Genomic DNA, 20,782 nt, shown 5'->3' on the forward strand with positions numbered 1-20,782 from the left:
ATACATTCCCATACAATAGAATTAAAAGAATTAAAGTTGTGAAAGGGGCCTCATCGGCTTTCAGGAAGGGGAACTCCAGTGTACCAGACTTCATCATTCAGGACATGCAAGACTTTACACAAAGCTCTCCAAGCTAAAAGTTGGCGGTACACCACTGGCAAGGGGGGGCTCTGTGGGTCTCTCCCTGGCTTAGGGGTCCGGTCGCGATTGTGACTTCTGAGACCCCTATAGCTATGCCACTGGTCCCTAATACAGGATTTAACATTTTGAATACAAGTTTGACCTTAAATGCAACATCAGAAAATAACATTCATTACATTCTTGCCACCTTAAAAAGGGATGGCTATCTCACACATTGGTGGCGTAATGTTAGGAAATGCCACTAATGTCAGATAGATGCAGGTCCCACCTTTGAGACCCACACCAGAAAAGAAGAACTGCTCGAAATAGCCGAGCAAGCACTTTTTTTCATAGAAATGAATGAATGGTGGCCGCGCATGCGCGGTGTGATCTCCTTCACTTTGGGCACTCTGTTGTGTAGATAGCTGCGAGTCTCAGAGGTGTGACCCACACCTATCTGAAATTGGTGGCATATCCTAGTGATATGCCACCAATGTTTGAGGTGATGACGTGATGGTGTTTACATTGCCTAGTCCTGTCAATCAAAGTGCAGAGGGAGTGGCGGTTGCAGAGAGAGCAGAGCATCTAGGTGTAATAGCAACGCCCCCGTTGCTCCTAGAGCCTCATTTGCATATAATAAAACATCATTTTTCTCAGCAATGCGGGCACATGTGAACATGGGACCAACACAGATGTCAAGATGATACAATACAAAATCTGTCCTGTCAAACGAGGGTCATTCCGCCCCAAAATCCTGATGTCTGGCACACACAGTGCGTTCAGCTGCTTACACAGACAGAAGAAGAGACTGAGCGCAGTTGTCTTTCTCATCATGTGATGCTTCATTTAGCTTCCTGTCTCAAAGGAAAGGGAAACAAGTCATTTCAAGACAGTTCTAATCATCTTCAGGAAAGCAGAGGAGCTCTGGAGAGTATTTGTGGGACACAACGCTGAGCAGACTTCATTAAATGAGACGGAATAAAAAAATGATAAAGTTCTAAACTTATCATTCAAGACTAATGAGAATATTCTAAAAGTATATGCCCGCTGACATCAGCATGCTGGGGTAAACTGAAACCGTCACCCAAGGTATTAGACTTGTTCTTCATAGTCTTGCTGTGTAGTCACTGTTTTCTAAAGAAACTCTGAAAAATGAAAGGTGGAATCGGCTTGGTTGCTATGGGTAACTAAGCCAGTCTTACTTTACACCAGTTTTGATAAATCTCCCCCACTGCCTCCAGTGCTGGCCACCTTCATGAGCATGCTCCTGTGCTGTCCGAAATATTATTTTGTATCACTGTGGGGTGATCAAGGCAAAAATAATGCTGCAACCCCATTAGATAAGGGATTATCAACCCCTTGTCCCAGCTCTCAGTATTAGGCCTCTTTCACACTACCGTTTTTTTTTTCCGTTTTGCGGTCCGTTTTTTGCGTTCCGTATACGGAACCATTCATTTCAATGGTTCCTCAAAAAAAACGGAATGTGTTCCGTATGCATTCCGTTTCCGTATTTCCGTTTTTCCGTTGAAAGATAGAACATGTCCTATTATTGCCCGCAAATCACGGTCCGTGGCTCCATTAAAGTCAATGGGTCCACAAAAAAAACGGAACACATACGGAAATGCATCCGTATGTCTTCCAGTTTCCGTTCCGTTTTTTCTGAACCATCTATTGAAAATGTTATGCCCAGCCCAATTTTTTCTATGTAATTACTGTATACTGTATATGCCATACGGAAAAACGGAACGGAACAACGGAACGGAAACGGAACCACAACGGAAGCAAAAAAATGGAACAACGGATCCGTGAAAAACGGACCGCAAAACACTGAACTGGACATACTGTAGTGTGAAAGAAGCCTTAACAAGATCTCACTTCATAATTATGTTTAATTTATTTTCTACCTTTTTGCTGACAAAGTTTGGCATCAAAAGCAGCAAAGAATATGAAAGTAAGCAAAGAAAGTCAAATACAAGTAGAAACTGTAACATTTCTCAAAGTCCTGAAATTATGTCAGGGAGACGGCAAACATGCAGATGACCAGCATGAGTCACTGCTCACTACTCCTTCCTTACTGATGTAACTTGCTGAAATATCTATAAACCATTGTTCTTCAGCTTCATCCAGTCTCTCTTACTTTCTCACCCATTAAAGATATATAGATATATTTATACTTGGGAATTGTTTTCTTCTCCTTTGTTAGGGTCTTTTCCCACCTGTGAAATGTATGGCATACTTCATAGATACATTCCCATACAATAGAATTAAAAGAATTAAAGTTGTGAAAGGGGCCTCATCGGCTTTCAGGAAGGGGAACTCCAGTGTACCAGACTTCATCATTCAGGACATGCAAGACTTTACACAAAGCTCTCCAAAGACGTGTGCTGGCGGGTACTTATTGGCTTTAACTAATGTCAGCTAATTTTTTCTTATTTTGTCCAAAAACCTATCAGATGAAAACCTGCCAGAAGCCACCATAGCTTGTTACAACCCAAGAACACCAGTCCATCTGTGTGCGTGACAATGTGCAGCTCCCTGATCACACAGCGGCATCTGTGACGCCTACAATAACTGTTACTCAACAGCAAATAAATATTGTAGGTCACATATTCTACCACTAGGTGGCAGTACCAGCTGTAACAAATACAAGTGGCCACCTACATGGCAGGTAAGAATATAATTAGGAGTTTTTCATAGTGTTAGAAATGAAAAGGTAAAGCAATAAAAAGCTGATTCTTAAAATCAGTTCTTCATTTCCAATTAAGCTTTGATTTATCAGATTTTTATCCAATTTGTAGCAATAAACAATACATTTTACTGGTTGTGCTAAACTACTTTAAGGCTACTTTCACACTATCGGCACGGACCTCCGGCAGGCTTTTCCGTCGGATGAACAGCCGGTCAGATCCGTCCTGCTGCTAGTGAACATGTGCCCCCGGACTGCCGTCCCTATTGACTATAATGGGAGCAGTGCGGAGTCCAGCGGAGGCACGGCGAGAGGCTGCCAGAATAAATGTTGGACATGTCGTAGTTTTATTCCGGCAGCCACTCGCCGTGCGCTGACGTGCCTCCGCCAGAACTCCGCCCCATTATAGTTAATGAGGACGGAGCGGCAGACCGGGGGCACATGGTCACTAGCAGCAGGACGGATCCGACCAGATTATTTTCTGTCCGCCGCCACAAGACTACACAGAGTAGAGGTATACTATATATTGTGTGGCACAGTGTAGGCTATATGTGTATAACAAACATATTTCACATGAAAACTTACAATTACTTGGCTTGGGGGCGTGGAGGAGCTGATGTTGTGTTTTATACTAATGGGAAAGATTTCATAATAAGGATTTGGAGACGGGGCAGAGGCAGTAAGTTACTGGCACATTAGGGGGGGGCTCTTGTTACTGGCACATTAGGGGGGGCTCTTGTTACTGGCACATCAGGGGGGCCTCTTGTTACTGGCACATTAGAGGGGCCTCTTGTTACCGGCACATTAGAGGGGCCTCTTGTTACTGGCACATTAGAGGGGCCTCTTGTTACTGGCACATTAGAGGGGCCTCTTGTTACTGGCACATTAGGGGGGGCCTCTTGTTACTGGCACATTAGGGGGGCCTCTTGTTACTGGCACATTAGGTGAGCCTCTTGTTACTGGCACATTAGGGGGGCTCTTGTTACTGGCACATTAGGGGGGGCTCTTGTTACTGGCACATTAGAGGGGCCTCTTGTTACTGGCACATTAGGGGGGGCTCTTGTTACTGGCACATTAGGGGGGGCCTCTTGTTACTGGCACATCAGGGGGGCCTCTTGTTACTGGCACATTAGAGGGGCCTCTTGTTACTGGCACATTAGGGGGGGGGGCTCTTGTTACTTTAGTTGTTAGTTAACAACTAAAGTGTTAAATTCAATTAAAATCCATATGAACCATCATTTATCTAATCGTCTTCTCAGGTTCTTTTTCTCACAGATTTATTATAGCCATCTGCTTTAATTTGGGGGTCTTTTCTCAATATCCTCTGAATCATTTGCATACTTTTGAGCTTACTCACTGAATGGTTCGCAGCAGCACTAAGTCATAGACAAGCCCATAGACAGCTTCTGCATAAAATACGAGTAAATTAATCATTTCAGTCTTGACATTCAACTTCTCCTTTGAGTCACAATCATTCACACTAAAGCACGGACTTGTTCAGTATCAGGATGGGATTGCCCCAAGACAAGAGTGTCATGCTCCTAGGGATCTGAGACCCATCTAATTTAGTGACATAAAGAGAAACTGTTGAGTCATATGTAGAATTTTCTTTAATGAAGCACAATCTTTTTTCATTGTGCTCCCAGTTTGTAACCTACACGTGGGGGAGTGTAAAAAAAAAAAAAGAGAATCAAATCTTTTTTCGGGGCGCTGCTCATCACATGTCCACCGAACTGACCACCAGATTTCTACAAGCTGGATTTAAGACTTTCTATGCAAGTCTATGAAAACCTCTATGTGAGTCTCGTAATGTAGACTTGGATAGAGAATATTGCCATACTTCAGGCTGACACAGCAGTGGTTGTAGAAATCCAGTGGTCAGTCTGGTGGTCACATAATGCCCAAGTGGCCAGGAAATGAGTTATTTTCTCCTGAAATAAAGGCGTTGGTAAGGTGCCGCACTTTAGTACCCTCTCCCTTGTGTCGGTTACAAATGAGGACCACAATAACAAAAAACTGCCGTGCATCTGTAAAGGTGCATACCGTATTTTTCGCCCTATAAGATGCACCTAGGTTTTAGAGGAGGACAATAAGAAAAAAATATTTTTGATTAGATGGTCAGACCACCAAACAGGCCCACAATGTTAATCAGACCTCAGCTAACAGTCCCAATCAGAACCCCAATGCTAATAAGACCCCAACATGATCTTAGATCAGACCCCCAATCAGACCTCAGCTCAGACCTGAATGTTAATGACCCCCCAATCAGACCTCCGATAAGATCCCCATACCTTTCATCAGCCCCCATATGACTCTCATCTCATCATCCATTGCCTCATATAACAGCCCCATTGTGTCTTATAAGCAAAAAATACAGTATATCGTTTTTATTTTATCCCTTACAGTGATGGCTAACCTCCGGCACTCCAGCTGTGGTGAAACTACATCTCCCAGCATGCTCCATTCATTTCTATGAAGTTCAGAGAAGACCCAAGCAAGTCTACATCTTGGGAGTCGTAGTTTTATCACAACTGGAGTGCCGGAGGTTAGCCATCACAGGTAGGAAATAACTGACAGATCAGTGGGTGTCCGACAGCTGGAACCCTCAATGGTCCTGAGAATGAGGACCTCATTCCCTCGTCCTGCTACTTCAATCACTCTCTATGGCCTTGCCAGACAGGCGAGTACAACGCTTGCCTATTTCTGGCTGTCCCATAGAGAATGAATGGATGGATCACATGTACTGTCTGCCACTCCATCAGTACTGGGGAACGGGACCACCATTCTCTGGATTGGCGAGGGCGTTAGCGTTGGAGCCCTGCCGATCAGTTAGTTATTCCGTATCCTGTGGATAGGAGTTAACTTGAATGCCTGGCATTGAAGGGCATCTGTCATCAGATTTGTAGCTATGACACTGGCTGACAAACTACATGTGCACTTGGCAGCTGAAGGCATCTGTGTTTGGTCCCATGTTCATATGTGCCCGCATTGATGAGAAAATATATGAAAATGAGCCTCTAGGAGCAACAGGGGTGTTGCCATTACACTTAGAGGCTCTGCTCTCTCTGCAACTACTGCACCCTATGCACTTTGATTGACAGGGCCAGGCAGTGAAAACATCAAAATGCCTGCCTGGCCCTGACAAACAAAGTGGACAGTGTACATATATGTCACGGTGGGGAGTGGGGGAAACCCCTCACCTATGGACATACAGAAACGGAATGCACACGGAGCACCTTCCGTTTGTTTTTTTTGCAGACCCATTAAAATGAATAGTTCTGGATACGGTCCGCAAAAATAACGGAACGGACACAGAAAGAAAATACGTTTTTGCGGGACAAGTTGTAGTTTTTAATGGCACCATTTTGGGGTACACAAAACTTACTGATTCATTTTTATTCTTTTTGGGGGGAGAATCAGCAATACTATCTTTGTCTTTTTACGTTTGAAATTTTGATTCATTCACATTGCGGCAGAAATAACAAGTTAGATATAGAAAGTCAAATTGCAGCGCTCAGCTGCGTATCGTATCAGAGGCACGGATGTGTCCAGGACAAAGCCAATATAAACTGTGCAAAAAGTGGAAGGGTCCAGCTTCTGATAAAAATTATATCTTTTATTCGATGCGGTAAAATCCATACAAAACAAGACAGATGCAAAATCGAAGCGTTTCAGATCTTAAGTTAACGATCCTTGCCATCTGTGACTCTCCCATATAAATACACTTGCTCCAATCAAATGCATAGAAACAACATCACATGATAATCAGGTGTGGGAAATCCCAAAACATGGAGTGACAAATCCAACATGTGCAGGGGAAGAAAAAAAAAACGTAACAAATTCATTAATACTGTAAAATTAAGTCATGTTTTTTGTTCATGCCTGAGGGGAAGCAGCTACCAAGTTCAAACATCCAATATGGCTCTCTACTTTGCACGCGCGTGAGATAAAACTGCATGTTTGGTACCAAAACCCGAACTTCTTCACATAAGTTCGGGTTTGCGTTAGGTGTTGTGTAGATTGTATTGTTTTCCCTTATAACATGGTTATAAGGGAAAATAATAGCATCCTTAATACAGAATGCATAGTGCAATAGGGCTGGAGGGGTTAAAAAAATAAATAAAAATAATTTAACTTGCCTTATTCCACTTGTTCGTGCAGCCGGCATCTCTTCTGTCGTCTTCTTTGAGGAATAGGACCTTTGAGGACGTCACTGCGCTCATGACATGGTCCATCACATGAACTTTTACCATGGTGATAGATCATATGACGGACCATGTGATTAGCGTAGTGACGTCACCACAGGTCCTTTTCCTGTGCACAGCAAAGATGAAGACAGAAGAGAGGCCGGGTTGCGCGAACAAGTGGATTAAGGAGAGTTAAATTATTTATTTTTATAACCCCTCCAGCCCTATTGTACGATGCATTCTGTATTCAGAATGCTATTTTTTTTCCCTTATAACCATGTTATAAGGGAAAATAATAAAGATCAGGTCCCCATCCCAATCGTCTCCTAGCAAACGTGCGTGAAAATCGCACCGCATCCGCACTTGCTTGCGGATGCTTGTGATTTTCACGCAGTCCCATTCACTTCTATGTTCCGTGAAAAACACACAATATAGAGCATGCTGCGATTTTCACACAACGCACAAGTGATGCATGAAAAATCACTGCTCATGTACACAGCCCCATAGAAATGAATGGGTCCGGATTCAATGCGGGTGCAATGCGCTCACCTCACGCATCGCATCCGCACGGAAATCTCGCCCGTGTGAAAGAGGCCTAAAACAACTTTTTGTATTACCCTTATGTACAATGGCAAAGTGGCAGAAGAAACATTACGTGTTTGATGGTGAGGTATATCAGATAAATGTCTCCGTATTCTGGTTTTAATCTGTTTGGTGGTACATCCTATATATTGCACAGAGCAAACTCAGTGTTGCAGTTAATATATTGGTTTATTTTGTGACTTCTGCCATTTACTGTGGACGTGACTGTTTGACTAAGGGCTCATTCAGACGGCCGCATGCTGTCCGCAAAAATGTGGATACTTTTTTTGCGGATATATCAGCATGTCCGCAAACAAAAACGGATTGCATTCCGTTTTTTGCTGATCCATAGACTTCAATAGGGCCATGTCCTGATTTTCACTGACAAGTATAGGACATGTTTCATGTTTTTGCTCAGCCGAGCAATGGAAGAAAAGGGCCTCATAGAAGTGAATGGGACAGCATCTAATCTGCAAAAAAAAAAAGGATCTGCATTTCTGCGGACAGCTCTGAATGAGCCCTAACAGACATACAGTATGTTCACAGCATGTGCATTTTCAGTGGCTACATTTATAGCTACCCTGATATGAAAGCCACACTGGTTTGGCCTTTGGGCGGTCACAGAAAAGGCTGGGACTAATCCTATGACCCAAAGTAGGGGCCCTGTGCGCAGAACATCTAATGCCTGCTGAAATCCCTTCACTCCACGGCAACATATTTATTTATTTTTGTCATTCCATGTTTTGTGATTTGCCCACACCTGATTATCATGTGATGTTGTTTCTATGCATTTGATTGGAGCAAGTGTATTTATATGGGAGAGTCACAGATGGCATTTTATATCATGAGTAAGGACTATTACTCATAACTATTTTATCTTTCTACGGAGCTGTGTGAGGGCTTGCTTTTTATGGTGTATATTATGTTTTTACAGTGTTTACCGTATGGGATAAATTACGTGATAATTGTATAGTGTGGGTCGTTACAGATGTGCGATACCAAATGTTTGGAAGGGATTTTATTTTTGCAATTTTTATTTCACTGAAAAGCATTTTTTACGCTTATTTTTACCACTTATTAGTCCAACAAGGGGACTTTGACATGCAATCGCTTCCATAATACACTGTACTACTTACTGAAACTGACAGGCAACCTATTAGGCCGTGCCTCTGGACCACTGCTCCTCTCTTTCCTCTGAAACCACATAGATGCCATGGTCACTATTAAATGTGGCATCTAAGGGGTTAAATAGTTGGAATTGGCGCTTCTGGTGATCAAGGCCATTAGAGCAGGAGTCCCGCTATCATACAAGAGCCGAGCTCCTGCTCTTTGCGGCACAGGAGAACCATGCAGCACTTAGACTTGGCTGGGGGCCTAGAATAAGGCCCCTTGGTGGCCACTGTGAAAAGACATATTGGCAGTCATCAGGGGGTTTACTCAACAGGTCTATAAAAACCCAAGTGTATGGATGGTTAGGGTCTACAAACAAACCCTGTGTAGTCTGACTCTGCAGTCATATTCCTTCTTACCTATTTCTTACTTCTTGCTAAATTATCTTGTTACTAAGAATTAGGCTATATGCACACGACCATTGTGACGAAACGGCACGGACAGCCTTTAATATAACTGCATATACTTGTTCACAAAGAGTGGACAAGAATAGGATATGTTATTTTTTTTTTGCGGTCCACAGAACGGAGCCACGGATTGCTGTCCGCATCTTTTGTGGCCCTATTGAAGTGAATGGGTCCGCATCCGAGCCGCCAAAACTGCGGCGATGATGTGGACCAAAACAACGGCCGTGTGCATGAGGCCTAAGGAGAAGGGAGTACAATTGAAGCATCAGACTACATAGGCTGTGTTTGTAGTCTGTTACTATGAAAACATATGCACGGGCGGCAGATCCAAAAGGGTAGACTTTTAACTAAGGCTAATTGCAAAGTTGCTTAATTTATCATTTTAGATGCTTTGAAACACACATAGAATGTGTCGGCAGATAAGAGCCATTTGGCCCATCTAGTCTGCCCAATATACTGAATACAACATCCTCTTTAATGTCAAATGCTTAGAAATCATCCCATGACAGACTGATATCCTCACCAAAAATGTGCGTCCTTCAGCAGGGCAAATAAGAAAAGATTTATTAGTCATGACAAGTACGAGATGCTTAGATAACCTTCCTCATGACTAAGCACTAAGGGGGAGCTTTATCAAACTGGTGTAAAGTAGAACTGGCTTAGTTGCTGATGTTGCACTGATGTTGCCCGTGCATTGGGGACCCCAAATTAGCAGTCCCCAATGCACGGAACGGCCGCACAACGGCCGTGTGCATAAGGCCTAAATTTAAGGAGAACAGACTCCTTCATAGTCTGTCCACAGATGACCTCTGGATTTTATATGATGTGTCTTCACACCTAACGTTCTGTCCACAACTTAGGGGGAGATTTATCAAACTGGCTGTAAAGTAGAACTGGCTTAGTTGCCCATAGCAACCAATCAGATTCCATCTTTCATTTTCCAAAGGAGCTGTGAAAAATGAAAGGTTGCTAACCTATGGAGACACTAAAACATGATTTTTTTTGTTTCAAAAATGCTTTTATTGTGTTAAATGTAAAAAAAAGTAGACATATTAGGTATCACAGCTTCCGTAACAACCTGCTCTATAAAAATACCACATGACCTAACCCCTCAGGTAAACACTGTAAAAAAGATCAAATAAAAACAGTGTCAAAAAAGCCCTTTTTTGTCACCTTACATAACAAAATGTTAAATAGAAAGCGATCAAAAAGTCACATACACCTCAAAATAGTGCCAATCAAACCGTCATCTCATCCTGCAAAAATAATACCCTACCTAAGACAATAAAAAAAAATTTTTTTAAACTATGTCTCTCAGACTATGGAGACACTAACATGATTTTTTTTGTTTCAAAAATGATATTATTGTGTAAAACTTAAATAAATTAAAAAAAAGTATACATATTAGGTATTGCCACATCCGTAACAACAACCTGCTCTATAAAAATATCAGATGATCTAACCCTTCAGGTGAACATCGTTAAAAAAAAAAAAAAAGGGTCAAAAAAGTGGTTTCACTGATGAAACCGGGGTCATCCTTTTAAACCCCGAAACGCGTATGGTATTATCCCCCCAGTATTGGAACACAGACACGATTATCTATCACCTAAGGAGGAGTGGAATTTACCATTCTGCAACATCCATTCGCGCGAACAATGCCTGCTGTACGGAGAGAAACCCTAATCCTTTGCGGGTCCACGTGCATTGCCAAGATTTTTTGGCAAGTAACAGCCCTTGAGACAGGAGCGCCGAAACACACAAGGGGCACACCGCGTCGAGGGCAGGAGAAATCCACTGAAGTCCTCCTGGTAAGATTGTGTCAGTTTTGTGAAAGTTAGCGATCGCATTAACCGAATAATACAGCGGGACGCCGCTGTCTCAGACAAGTGAGCGGGACGCCGCTCTGAATATTGTCAGCGCTTGCTTGCGCTTTAGACTGGAGACTACCTGGCACATTGATTCGAATTCTGGAAGATATCTGGCTGTAACTTAATCGTATTTGATATACCTTTTTACATTGTGGACAAATCAATACTGTTGTAGGTCTGGATGACCAGTATCCCATCCAGTCATTGGGAATTATTGGAGGCTATCTATTGATGGACTATTAAAGGAGATGCCTTTTGGGAACACTGCGTTATGAGTTTTAGCATTCTATGTATTATTATTGCTGCTAAATTAATTGTAATATAGATTTTTCGGATATCTATTCATATTTTTATATTTATTGATCAACCCTACTGTTCTCAATACTATAGAGAGTGCCCCGCCACTACTACATAATTTGATTTCTGTCGAATTGGGTGTTATCGGTCAGTGGGTGCACCTCAAATTGATTCCTTGTCACTCTTGTGCGACATATTTCTAGTTTTTAATAATAGGACATGCACTCCTTTTTTGCGGAACAGAAATACGGAAATGGAATGCACACGGAGTACCTTCTGTTGTTTTTGCAGACCCGTTGAAGTGAATGGTTCCGCATAAGGTCCCCCAAAAAAACGGAACGGAAGAGTAAAGAAATTAAGTTTGTGTGCATGAGCCCTTAGGCTGTGTCCTGAAGGTGAAAAATAGCCTGAAGGGGTTAAACAACTACCTACCGTCTTTAGGTCGATTTGCTAAAAATTAACCTACACTTTATGAAATAATGGGAAGAATAAAAACTGTAATAAGACATTTACCAAGTGGAAGCTTACTGAGAGCCAAGCTCTGACTCACCGGCCGAGGCTGCTCCTGATCCTGAGCACTTCCTTTGTTTGAGCAGAGGTGACACTTCAATTCTCTGTGTACCATATGAATCATGAACCAAAATTGCATATAAGACAGTCATTTTTTATCATATTACTTAATAAATAGTAAAGAAAAATGATATAGTAAGGTAGGATGAAAAATATAAAATGGTGGGAGAATTAAAATACAAAATGACTGGGAAGAGGCAACAGGTTGCATATTCTACAAAATACAGAAAATCCACCCCATATCCTTCCAACTAGAATTATCCACTGGTAAAGATTATAAAAGAGGCATATCTCGTATTTGTCTTTAGGTGTGTTCTAATACCTATCATCAGAGAAATATTTATAGACATGGTTTCTATATGTGACATTAATGATTCTATTACTGTATAGGGATGTAGGGGAAGCAGCTGCTTTGGGGCCTGAACTCAAAAGGGGCCCAACCAGGATGAGGACTAAAATTTTATTGTCAGGGCCCCCTCAACAGTATTAGGCCTCATGCACACGACCGTTGTTTGGGTCAGCATCCGAGCCGCCACTTTGGTGGCTTGGATGCGGACCCATTCACTTCAATGAGGCCACAAAAGATGCGGACAGCACTCCGTGTGCTGTCCGCATCCATTGCTCCGTTCTGCGGCCCCCGTTAAAAAAATATAACGTGTCCTATTCTTGTCCGCGCTTTGCGGACAAGAATAGGCATTTATATTGCCAGCTTCCGTTCTGCAAATTGTGGAAGGCAACACGGGCGGCTTCTGTTTTTTGCGGATCCGTGGTTTGCGGACCGCAAAAAACTGAACGGTCGTGTGCATGAGGCCTTATACAGTGAGACTATACACAGTGACATGACACAGAGAGTGATGGCTAACCTTCGGCACTACATTTGTGGTGAAACAACGACTCCCAGCATGCTCCATTCATTTCAATGGAGTTCTGAGAACAGCCAAGCTAGTGTACATCTTGGGAGTCGTAGTTTTACCACAGCTGGTGTGCAGAAGGTTAGCCATCACAGAATGTCATAAGGTATACATGTGTAGGAAAGAACAGAGCAGGGTTGCACAAGAGGAGGGGGTTGCAAAGAAGTTGCTGGAGAAGGTGGGGGGGGGGGGCATTAAAAAAATTGCTGTGGGGCCCAGTCATTTCTAGTTACGCCACTGCCTGCATTCATTGCGGTGCCTGGAGTGTTTAACCCTTTCACAGCCAGCACTGTGCATGTACAAGTGAGATCACAGCATCTAAAGGATAAAAAACCCAGAAGCTTATGCTTCCGGGCTTCTTACCGGCATCCTCTGCGGCCTATGAGGATGCTAGTAATAATATAACTATACAAAAGTTATGGGGGTCAGAATATACTGATGCAAAAGAAATTTTTGGGTTTGTTTTAATTTATTTTTCCACCATTTAGACATAAAAAAACTATACATATGTGGTATTGTTTTAATCATACTGACCCAGAGAATAAAGGGCATGGGTCTGTTTTGCCGCAAAGGGATTGCCCTAGAGACAAAACTGTTTTTTTTTTTTCTAATTCCACCCCATTTTTTTTGCGCTTTCCACTATATTGTATGCCATATTAAATAGAGGCATTAGAAAGTACAACTTGTCCCAAAAAAATAAGCTCAAGGAAAATTGCGAAGACAAATTTTAAAAACGCACAGTGCTGCTGTCTGAGAGTGAGCTGTTCAAAAGGATATCCCTGTATCTGTCCAGGCCCTGCGCCGGACGGAGGACAAGGAGTCTGAAAGCTGGACTGTCTGGCCTAAAACTGAACCTCTCGCCTCCCTAGGGGCAGACCAACTGTAAAAACGGCGTGGTGTTAAACAGGCAAAAAGTGCTCAAACCCATATGCAGTTGTGCATATATATATACAGGGGAGCAAATCCTGCACTTGTAGCCTGTTGCTAATGGCGATCCCCAGTAAAAATTCATACAGTGGAGGATACCTGCAGCGGACCACAAGTACCACAATAGACATCCTACACAAGATAGCAATTATGTGGATGTGATAACCAATTTAACAATATAATAACATTTGCAAAGACAGGTGCACTCTGCAGTCGTACCAAACCCTCATACTGATGTTAAAATTGGGAGATTAGCCAACATATCCTACTGTGGAGGACATGTCTGAGCCCGAGCACCGCGCCAAGGTTTCTCAAGTAGCTCGGGACCTAACACTCACCTACCTGTGCCATATGGGCAATGCCAGGAGCCAATGGGCAAATTATAGGAGCGTAAAGTCCAACTCATAGCCAACTCACCAGTTACCTCCAGAATGTAGCCATGCTTGCAATGGGAGTAGTCTGCGAATCCCACTCAAGACTGGCTGATATGGCCCAGGCCTCGCAGGTGCACCTAAATGTAGCCTGTGGATGGAAAACAGGCATATTTAAATTTGAATTTATACACCTCCAAGCATCTCTACAGGGAGTGCAGAATTATTAGGCAAATGAGTATTTTGACCACATCATCCTCTTTATGCATGTTGTCTTACTCCAAGCTGTATAGGCTCGAAAGCCTACTACCAATTAAGCATATTAGGTGATGTGCATCTCTGTAATGAGAAGGGGTGTGGTCTAATGACATCAACACCCTATATCAGGTGTGCATAATTATTAGGCAACTTCCTTTCCTTTGGCAAAATGGGTCAAAAGAAGGACTTGACAGGCTCAGAAAAGTCAAAAATAGTGAGATATCTTGCAGAGGGATGCAGCACTCTTAAAATTGCAAAGCTTCTGAAGCGTGATCATCAAACAATCAAGCGTTTCATTCAAGATAGTCAACAGGGTCACAAGAAGCGTGTGGAAAAACCAAGGTGCAAAATAACTGCCCATGAACTGAGAAAAGTCAAGCGTGCAGCTGCCAAGATGCCACTTGCCACCAGTTTGGCCATATTTCAGAGCTGCAACATCACTGGAGTGCCCAAAAGCACAAGGTGTGCAATACTCAGAGACATGGCCAAGGTAAGAAAGGCTGAAAGACGACCACCACTGAACAAGACACACAAGCTGAAACGTCAAGACTGGGCCAAGAAATATCTCAAGACTGATTTTTCTAAGGTTTTATGGACTGATGAAATGAGAGTGAGTCTTGATGGGCCAGATGGATGGGCCCGTGGCTGGATTGGTAAAGGGCAGAGAGCTCCAGTCCGACTCAGACGCCAGCAAGGTGGAGGTGGAGTACTGGGCTGGTATCATCAAAGATGAGCTTGTGGGGCCTTTTCGGGTTGAGGATGGAGTCAAGCTCAACTCCCAGTCCTACTGCCAGTTTCTGGAAGACACCTTCTTCAAGCAGTGGTACAGGAAGAAGTCTGCATCCTTCAAGAAAAACATGATTTTCGTGCAGGACAATGCTCCATCACACGCGTCCAAGTACTCCACAGCGTGGCTGGCAAGAAAGGGTATAAAAGAAGAAAATCTAATGACATGGCCTCCTTGTTCACCTGATATGAACCCCATTGAGAACCTGTGGTCCATCATCAAATGTGAGATTTACAAGGAGGGAAAACAGTACACCTCTCTGAACAGTGTCTGGGAGGCTGTGGTTGCTGCTGCACGCAATGTTGATGGTGAACAGATCAAAACACTGACAGAATCCATGGATGGCAGGCTTTTGAGTGTCCTTGCAAAGAAAGGTGGCTATATTGGTCACTGATTTGTTTTTGTTTTGTTTTTGAATGTCAGAAATGTATATTTGTGAATGTTGAGATGTTATATTGGTTTCACTGGTAAAAATAAATAATTGAAATGGGTATATATTTGTTTTTTGTTAAGTTGCCTAATAATTATGCACAGTAATAGTCACCTGCACACACAAATATCCCCCTAAAATAGCTAAAACTAAAAACAAACTAAAAACTACTTCCAAAAATATTCAGCTTTGATATTAATGAGAACATGGTTGTTGTTCAATAATAAAATTAATCCTCAAAAATACAACTTGCCTAATAATTCTGCACTCCCTGTATATACAAACCCGCAGCCGTCGGGGATTGAAAAAATTAAGGTAAAAATCAACTTCTGTCAGCTGCAGGGGTGGGAGGGAGGGTGACTTTCTCCCTGCAGCTCACGCTCACACAGCACAGTGCTGCTGTCTGAGAGTGAGCTGTTCAAAAGGATATCCCTGTATCTGTCCAGACCTTGCGCCGGACGGAGGACAAGGAGTCTGAAAGACGGACTGTCCGGCCTAAAACCGGACCTCTGTCCTCCCTAGGGGCAGGCTGCTGTGGAGGTCACAATTAAGGGGGACGGTCTGCTATGGAGGTCAGTGTTAAGGGCCAGGTTGCTGCAGAGGCCACTGTTAAGGGGGTGGTATTTTGTGGAAATCACTGTTAAGGAGACAGTGTACTGTGGAGGTCACTAATAAAGGGGCGGCCGCTGTGGAGGTCACTGTTAAAAGGGAGTGCGCAGTGGATGTTACTGTTAAGGGGGTAGGCTACTGTGGAGGTCAATGTTAAAGGGGCTGGCACTGTGGAGGTCACTGTTAAGGGAGGAGGGGACTGTGAGGTCACTGTTAAGGGAGCGGGGTACTGTGAGGTCACTGTTAAGGGAGCGGGGTACTGTGAGGTCACTGTTAAGGGAGCGGGGTACTGTGAGGTCACTGTTAAGGGAGCGGGGTACTGTGTCGGTCACTGTTAAGGGAGCGGGGTACTGTGAGGTCACTGTTAAGGGAGCGGGGTACTGTGGCAGTCACTGCTAAAGGGGCAGTCGCTGTGGAGGTCTCTGTTAAGGGGGCCGGAAATGGTGGAGGTTAAAATTAAGGAGACTGTGACCTAGTGGCAGTGTTAAGGGGCGGGTGCAATAGAAGTCACTGTTAAGGGGGCGGGCCCCTGTGGAGGTCACTGTCAAGGGGGTGGGTTGCTGTCGAACTCACCGTTAAAGGAGCTGGCTGCTGTGAAGGTCAAAGTTAAGGGGGTGGGCTGCTTTGGAGGTCCCATTTTAAAGACACACAGCACTGTGGGGGGGGGGGGGGGCATTGTTAGGCTACTTTCATACTAGCGTTTTTTGCGGATCCATCATGGATCTGCAAAAAACGCTTCCGTTAGGCTACTTTCACACTTGCGGCAGAGTGATCCGGCAAGCAGTTCTATCGCCGATCCAGCAATCTGCATGCAAATGGACAACATTTGTAGACGGATGCGGATCCGTCTTACAAATGCATTGCAAAAACGGATCCGTCTCTCCGTATGTCATCTGGAGAAATGGATCCATTATATATTTATTTTTTTACAGATCAGGCATTGCGGTATTTTTAATGCCGGATCCCGCACTATTACATTTTAATGTAAATTAATTCCGGATCCAGCAACTTATCCGGAATTTTGGACGGAGATAATACCGCAGCATGCTGAGGTAATTCCTCTGTGCAAAATGCCGTTCAGTGACTGAACTGAAGACATCCTGATGCATCCTGAATGGATTTCTCTCCATTCAGAATACATGGGGATGAAACTGATCAGTTATTTTCCGGTATTGAGCTCCTATGACGGAACTCAGTGCCGGAAAAGAAAAACGCTAGTGTGAAAGTACCCTTACAATAATACAACCGCATGCATCCGTCATGAACGGATCCGGTTGTATTATGTCCTCGATAGCCATTACGGATCCGTCTTGAACACCATTGAAAGTCAATGGGGGACGGCTCAGTTTTCTATTGTGCCAGATTGTGTCAGAGAAAACGGATCCGTCCCCATTGACTCTTACATTGTGTGCCAGGACGTTTGGCTCCGCTTCGTCAGGCAGCGTTTTGGTGTCCGCCTCCAGAGTGGAATGGCAACCAAACGGAGGCAAACTGATGCTTTCTGAGGGGTTGTTTTCCATTCAGAATGCATTAGGGCAAAACTGATCCGTTTTGGACCGCTTGTGAGAGCCCTGAATGGATTTCAGAAACAGAAAGCCAAAACACCAGTGTGAAAGTAGCGGATGGGGGGCTGTGGAGGTCACTGTTATAGTGGATACTGTCGCTATCTTTTAACGACACACACAAACATTAAATGAAATAGATGAAATATACCCGAGCAAAGTCGGGTCCTTCTGCTAGTATATATATATATATATATTCATGACAATGGCAGCACATCAGGCCAAATATCAATATGGAGGTGCAGGCCAATGGATCCGGCAACAAAGCCAGGACAATATAAGAATTTAAAAAATGGCAACACTCACAAAAAATGAGTAAAAAGAGAAACACTTTATTCACCCCTGTGGTCACAACTAGGGATGAGTGAACTTGTGTTTAAACTTCGGAGTAAAAGGTTCAGGTTTCGGTTATCTAAGAATTCCGTTATGGATTACGCTACCACGGACCATAAGTTATAGTCCCTGGTAGCGGAATCCATAACGGAATTCTTAGATAACCTGAACCTTGGACGCTGAAGTTGAAACACTAGTCGCAACGTTTCATCTCATACAGTAGGTTAAAAAAAAGCTCTGTGAATGAGCTGAAAACATTGCAACCACAGGGGTAAATTAAATGTTTGAGAGTGCGGAATTTTTTTTCTTTACATGACTATATATATATATATATATATATATATATATAAAATTATTATTATTATTATTATTTTTTTTAACTGGTCTAAAGTAGAACTTGCTTAGTTGCTATAGCCACCAATCAGATGCAGTGGCGGATCCAGAGCCTGGTCTCGGGAAGGGAACTTCCAGATTATTTTCTGTCCGCCGCCACAAAACTACACAGAGTAGAGGTATACTGTATATTGTGTGGCACAGTGTATGCTATATGTGTATAACAAACATATTTTATATGAAAACTTACAATTACTTGGCTTGGCCCTTGGGGATCTCGGACGCCACTTCCACACTTTGGCCGGGGGCTCGGCGGAGCTGATGTTGTATTTTATCCTAATGAGAAAGATTTCATAATAAGGATTTGGAGAAGGGGCAGAGGGATAGCAGAGCAGGGAGAGGCTGGTGCTGCTACTAAGGGGCTTATACCATGGGGGAGTAATAAAGCCCACCATAATGCCCCCCAGTAGTAATAATTCTCCTTATAATAGACAGTGCAAAAAAATACCCCCTTGTAATGCCCCCAGGTGAGCTAATGTCCCCATTGTGCCCCCATAATGTGCCAGTATTAAATACCCCTTTTTAGTGCCCCCAGTAAATGCCCCCATAGTGCTTCTCTCCCCCTTCCTCCTAGTGCCCCATAATGTACCAGTATAAAATGCCCATATATAGTGCCCCAGTAGATGCCCTCAGTGTCCCCCATAACTTGCAAGTATAAAATACCCCTTCTTAGTGCCCCCCGTAGATGACCCCATAGTACTCCTCTCCCCCCTTCCCCATAGTACCCACCATAATGTGTCCCAGTATAAAATGCTACTATACAGAGCCCCAATTTAAAATACCCCTTCTTTGTGGCCTCAGTAAATGCCCCTATAGTGCCTCCAATAATGTGCCAGTAATAAGTGTCCCCAATCATGTGCCAATAAAATATGCCCCCAATCATGTGCCAATAAAATGTGCCCCCATAGATGCCCCCATCACGTGTCAGTAACAAGAGCGCCCCATCACGTGCCAGTGACAAGAGCACCCCCATCACGTGCCAGTAACAAGAGCGCCCCCCATCATGTGCCAGTAACAAGAGCGCCCCATCACGTGCCAGTAATATGAGCCCCCCCATCACATGCCAGTAATAAGAGCCCCCCCATCATGTGCCAGTAACAAGAGGTCCCCCTAATGTGCCAGTAACAAGAGCCCCCCTAATGGGCCAGTAACAGGAGCCCCCCCAATGTGCCAGTAACAAGAGCCCCCCCAATGTGCCAGTAACAAGAGCCCCCCCAATGTGCCAGTAGCAAGAGGCGCCCCCTAATGTGCCAGTAACAAGAGGCGCCCCCTAATGTGCCAGTAACAAGAGGTCCCCCTAATGTGCCAATAACAAGAGCCCCCCCCCCCTAATGTGCCAGTCACAAGAGCCCCCACAATGTGCCAGTAACAGTTATACTTACCTCCATGTCAGCGATGCGATGCAGGCCTCTTCCGGCCTGTGTCCCGCGCTGTATGGCTCAGGCCGGCCTAGTGCCTGCAGCCTATCAGAGGAAGGGGAAGGGACACGCCTCTCCCTCCCCTGCCAGTTTGCAGCACAGCCATCTGTATCGCTGCCCTGAGGACAGCGATACAGATGACTATGGAAATGAACGCTTCCACAATGGGCCCCCCCCCCCCCCACTTCTGAGCAGCTCGGGGGGGGGGGGGGGGGAGCAATTGCCCCGTTTCTCCCCCCCTCTGGATCCGCCAGTGATCAGATTGCACCTTTCATTTTTCAGAGCTCCATTGGAAAATTGAAGGAGGAATTTGATTGGTTGCTATGGGCGACTAAGGCTACTTTCGCATTAGCGGCAGCCTTCTCCAGCACGCTGTTCCGGTGGGTGAACAGCATGCCGGACCCGTGTCGCCACTAGTGCACGTGTGTCGCCGGAAGTCCACTCTGGCCCCATTCTCTATAATGGAGCTCGGGAAACATGCCAAGAGGCAGCCAGAATAAAACTACGACAATAATAAATGGAATCTCCGAGAATTTACTCCATTTTGGAAACTACAACCCTCAAGTTATTAAGTTAGCATTTTGACACCACATGTATTTTACAGAAATGAATAAGCAGGGGTCAGTGAAAAGTGAAAATTGCAAGTTTTTCACAGATATAGCTTTTTTTTTTTTTTTTGGGGCGGGATGAGTTGCTATCATCATTGGTACTGTTTTGGGGTATGTGACTTTTTGATTGCATTTTATTTAGCTTTTTGGGAAGCAGGATTAAGAAAAAGCAGCAATTCCGCCATAGCTTTTTTTTGTTTTTGTTTTTAAGGCGTGCACTGTGTGGGGAAAATGACACATTAAAGGGACACTGACAGGCCCAATAACCATAATTAGCTGTACATATGC

This window comes from Bufo gargarizans, chromosome 1 (assembly GCF_014858855.1).
Source record: "Bufo gargarizans isolate SCDJY-AF-19 chromosome 1, ASM1485885v1, whole genome shotgun sequence".
In the NCBI taxonomy this organism is placed as follows: Eukaryota; Metazoa; Chordata; class Amphibia; order Anura; family Bufonidae; genus Bufo; species Bufo gargarizans.